The sequence below is a fragment of the Triticum aestivum genome, chromosome 3A, assembly GCF_018294505.1.
Source record: "Triticum aestivum cultivar Chinese Spring chromosome 3A, IWGSC CS RefSeq v2.1, whole genome shotgun sequence".
NCBI lineage: Eukaryota > Viridiplantae > Streptophyta > Magnoliopsida > Poales > Poaceae > Triticum > Triticum aestivum.
In genome coordinates, this window is record NC_057800.1 from 604680373 (window position 1) to 604686190 (window position 5818).

Below are 5818 nucleotides of genomic sequence, written 5' to 3' on the forward strand. Positions count from 1 at the left end.
ATGTGTGCCTTGCTATAAGTTTAGCAGGGAGGTACCAAAGTAATCCAGGAGTGGATCACTGGACAGCGGTCAAGAACATCCTGAAATACCTGAAAAGGACTAAGGATATGTTTCTCGTATATGGAGGTGACAAAGAGCTCATTGTAAACGGTTACGTTGATGCAAGCTTTGACACTGATCCGGACGATTCTAAATCGCAAACCGGATACGTGTTTACATTAAACGGTGGAGCTGTCAGTTGGTGCAGTTCTAAACAAAGCGTCGTAGCGGGATCTACATGTGAAGCGAGTACATAGCTGCTTCGGAAGCAGCAAACGAAGGAGTCTGGATGAAGGAGTTCATATCCAATCTAGGTGTTATACCTAGTGCATCGGGTCCAATGAAAATCTTTTGTGACAATACTGGTGCAATTGCCTTGGCAAAGGAATCCAGATTTCACAAGAGAACCAAGCACATCAAGAGACGCTTCAATTCCATCCGGGATCTAGTCCAGGTGGGAGACATAGAGATTTGCAAGATACATACGGATCTGAATGTTGCAGACCCGTTGACTAAGCCTCTTCCACGAGCAAAACATGATCAGCACCAAGGCTCCATGGGTGTTGGAATCATTACTGTGTAATCTAGATTATTGACTCTAGTGCAAGTGGGAGACTGAAGGAAATATGCCCTAGAGGCAATAATAAAGTTATTATTTATTTCCTTATATCATGATAAATGTTTATTATTCATGCTAGAATTGTATTAACCAGAAACATAATACATGTGTGAATAAATAGACAAACAGAGTGTCACTAGTATGCCTCTACTTGACTAGCTCGTTAATCAAAGATGGTTATGTTTCCTAACCATGAACAAAGAGTTGTTATTTGATTAATGAGGTCACATCATTAGTTGAATGATCTGATTGACATGACCCATTCCATTAGCTTAGCACCCGATTGTTTAGTATGTTGCTATCGTCACTTCACCCTTAACAAATGTTTCATCAAGTAGATATACTCATATCTGCTCAAATCATCTGTGAAGATTAGAAAATAATGATACCTGTCGCGAGCCTCAATATTCATCGGACCACATACATCAGTATGTATGATTTACAACAAATCTGTTGCTCGCTCCATTGTTCCAAAGAACAGAGTCTTAGTCATCTTGCCCATGAGGCATGGTTCGCAAGCATCAACTGATTCATAATCAAGTGATTCCAAAAGCCCATCAGCATGGAGTTTCTTCATGCGCTTTACACCAATATGACCTAAACGGTAGTGCCACAAATAAGTTGCACTATCATTATTAACTTTGCATCTTTTGGTTTCAATATTATGATTATGTGTATCACTATGATCGAGATCCAACGAACTATTTTCATTGGGTGTGTAACCATATAAGGTTTTAATCATGTAAACAGAACAACAATTTATTCTCTTACTTAAATGAATAACTGTATTACAATAAACATGGTCAAATCATATTCATGCTCAAAGCAAACACCAAATAACACTTATTTAGGTTCAACACTAATCCCAAAATTATGGGGAGTGTGCGATGATGATCATATCAATCTTGGAACCACTTCCAACACACATCGTCACTTCACCCTTAACTAGTCTCTGTTTATTCTGCAACTCCCGTTTCGAGTTACTAATCTTAGCAACTGAACTAGTATCAAATACTGAGGGGTTGCTATAAACACTTGTAAAGTACAAATCAATAACATGTATATCAAATATACTTATGTTCACTTTGCCATCCTTCTTATCCGCCAATCACTTGGGGTAGTTCTGCTTCCAGTGACCAGTCCCTTTGCAGTAGAAGCACTTAGTCTCAGGCTTAGGATCAGACTTGGGCTTCTTCACTTGAGCAGCAACTTGCTTGCCGTTCTTCTTGAAGTTCCCCTTCTTCCCTTTGCCCTTTTCTTGAAACTAGTGGTCTTGTTAACCATCAACACTTGATGTTTTTCTTGATTTCTACCTTCGTTGATTTCAGCATCACGAAGAGCTTGGGAGTTGTTTCCGTTATCCCTTGCATATTATAGTTCATCACGAAGTTCTACTAACTTGGTGATGGTGACTAGAGAATTCTGTCAATCACTATCTTATCTGGAAGATTAACTCCCACTTGATTCAAGCGATTGTAGTACCCAGACAATCTGAGCACATGCTCACTAGTTGAGCGATTCTCCTCCATCTTTTAGCTATAGAACTTGTTGGAGACTTCATATCTCTCAACTCGGGTATTTGCTTGAAATATTAACTTCAACTCCTGGAACATCTCATATGGTCCATGACGTTCAAAACGTCTTTGAAGTCCCGATTCTAAGCCATTAAGCATGGTGCACTTAAACTATCAAGTAGTCATCATATTGAGCTAGCCAAATGTTCATAACGTCTGCATCTGCTCCTGCAATAGGTCTGTCACCTAGCGGTGCATCAAGGACATAATTCTTCTGTGCAGCAATGAGGATAAACCTCAGATCACGGATCCAATCCGCATCATTGCTACTAACATCTTTCAACACAATTTTCTCTAGGAACATATCAAAATAAACACAGGGAAGCAACAACGCGAGCTATTGATCTACAACATAATTTGCAAAATACTACCAGGACTAAGTTCATGATAAATTTAAGTTCAATTTAATCATATTACTTAAGAACTCCCACTTAGATAGACATCCCTCTAATCCTCTAAGTGATCACGTGATCCAAATCAACTAAACCATGTCCGATCATCACGTGAGATGGAGTAGTTTCATTGGTGAACATCACTATGTTGATCATATCTACTATATGATTCACGCTCGACCTTTTGGTCTCTGTGTTCCGAGGCCATATCTGTATATGCTTGGCTCGTCAAGTATAACCTGAGTATTCCACGTGTGCAACTGTTTTGCACCCGTTGTATTTGAACGTAGAGCCTATCACACCCAATCATCACATGGTGTCTCAGCACGAAGAACTTTCGCAACGGTGCATACTCAGGGAGAACACTTCTTGATAATTTAGTGAGAGATCATCTTATAATGCTACCGTCAATCAAAGCAAGATAAGATGCATACAAGATAAACATCACATGCAATCAATATAAGTGATATGATATGGCCCTCATCATCTTGTGCCTGTGATCTCCATCTCCGAAGCACCGTCATGATCACCATCGTCACCGGCGCGACACCTTGATCTCCATCGTAGCATCGTTATCGTCTCGCCAATCTTATGCTTCCATGACTATCGCTACCGCTTAGTGATAAAGTAAAGCATTACAGCGCGATTGCATTGCCTACAATAAAACGACAACCATATGGCTCCTGCCAGTTGCCGATAACTCGGTTACAAAACATGATCATCTCATACAATAAAATTCAGCATCATGTCTTGACCATATCACATCACAACATGCCCTGCAAAAACAAGTTAGACGTCCTCTACTTTGTTGTTGCAAGTTTTACGTGGCTGCTACGGGCTTAAGCAAGAACCAATCTCACCTATGCATCAAAACCACAACGATAGTTTGCCAAGTTGGTGTTGTTTTAACCTTCGCAAGGACCGGGCGTAGCCACACTCGGTTCAACTAAAGTTGGAGAAACTGTCACCCGCAAGCCACCTATGTGCAAAGCACGTCGGGAGAACCGGTCTCGCGTAAGCGTACGCGTAAGTCGGTCCGGGCCGCTTCATCCAACAATACCGCCGAACCAAAGTATGACATGCTGGTAAGCAGTATGACTTATATCGCCCACAACTCACTTGTGTTCTACTCGTGCATATAACATCAACACATAAAACCTAGGCTCGGATGCCACTGTTGGGGAACCTAGTAATTTCAAAAAAATTCCTACGCACATGCAAGATCATGGTGATGCATAGCAACGAGAGGGGAGGGTGTGATCTACGTACCCTTGTAGACCGACAGCGGAAGCGTTAGCACAACGCGGTTGATGTAGTCGTACGTCTTCACAGCCCGGCCGATCAAGCACCGAAACTACGGCACCTCCGAGTTTTAGCACACGTTCAGCTCGATGACGATCCCCGGACTCCGATCCAGCAAAGTGTTGGGGAAGAGTTCCGTCAGCACGACGGCGTGGTGACGATCTTGATGTACTACCGTCGCAGGGCTTCGCCTAAGCACCGCTACAATATTATCGAGGATTATGGTGGAAGGGGGCACCGCACACGGCTAAGAATATGATCACGTGGATCAACTTGTGTGTCTATGGGTGCCCCCTGCCCCCGTATATAAAGGAGTGGAGGAGGGGAGGGCCGGCCCTCTCTATGGCGCGCCCTAGGGGAGTCCTACTCCCACCGGAGTAGGATTCCTCCTTTCCTTGTCCAACTAGGAGTCCTTCCATGTAGTAGGAGTAGGAAACAAGGAAGGGGCGCAGCCCCTCCCCTAGTCCAATTCGGACTAGGCCTTGGGGGCGCGCGGCCTGCCCTAGGCAGCCCCTCTCTCTTTCCCATATGGCCCAATAAGGCCCAATACTTCTCCCGGCGAATTCCCGTAACTCTCCGGTACTCCGAAAAATACTCGAATCACTCGGAACCTTTCCGATGTCCGAATATAGTCGTCCAATATATTGATCTTTATGTCTCGACCATTTCGAGACTCCTCGTCATGTTCCCGATCTCATCCGGGACTCCGAACTCCTTCGGTACATCAAAACTCATAAACTCATAATATAACTGTCATCGAAACCTTAAGCGTGCGGACCCTACGGGTTCGAGAACAATGTAGACATGACCGAGACACGTATCCGGTCAATAACCAATAGCGGAACATGGATGCTCATATTGGCTCCTACATATTCTACGAAGATCTTTTATTGGTCAGACCGCATAACCACATATGGTGTTCCCTTTGTCATCGGTATGTTACTTGCTCGAGATTCGATCGTCGGTATCTCAATACCTAGTTCAATCTCGTTACCGGCAAGTCTCTTTACTCGTTCCGTAATACATCATCTCACAACTAACTCATTAGTTGCAATGCTTGCAAGGCTTATGTGATGTGCATTACCGAGAGGGCCCAGAGATACCTCTCCGACAATCGGAGTGACAAATCCTAATCTCGAAATACGCCAACCCAACATGTACCTTTGGAGACACTTGTAGAGTACCTTTATAATCACCCAGTTACGTTGTGACGTTTGGTAGCACACAAAGTGTTCCTCCGGTAAACGGGAGTTGCATAATCTCATAGTCATAGGAACATGTATAAGTCATGAAGAAAGCAATAGCAACATACTAAACGATCGGGTGCTAAGCTAATGGAATGGGTCATGTCAATCAGATCATTCACCTAATGATGTGATCCTGTTAATCAAATAACAACTCTTTGTCCATGGTTAGGAAACATGACCATCTTTGATTAACGAGCTAGTCAAGTAGAGGCATACTAGTGACACTCTGTTTGTCTATGTATTCACACATGTATTATGTTTCCGGTTAATACAATTCTAGCATGAATAATAAACATTTATCATGAAATAAGGAAATAAATAATAACTTTATTATTGCCTCTAGGGCATATTTCCTTCATTTTCTGGTCCAAAAAAATCATCGCGAAAGTTTTATTCCATTTGGACTCCGTTTGGTATACCTTTTCTGTAGAACTCAAAAACAAGGAAAAACAGAAAGTGGCACTAGGCTCTAGGTTAATTGGTTAGTCCCAAAAATAATATAAAATAGCATATTAATGCATATAAAACATCCAAAACAGATAATATAATAGCATGGGACAATAAAAAATTATAGATACGTTGTAGACGTATCAGGTATCCGCAAGTTGATTACCAAAACATACATCAAGTGATATCAATAGATTA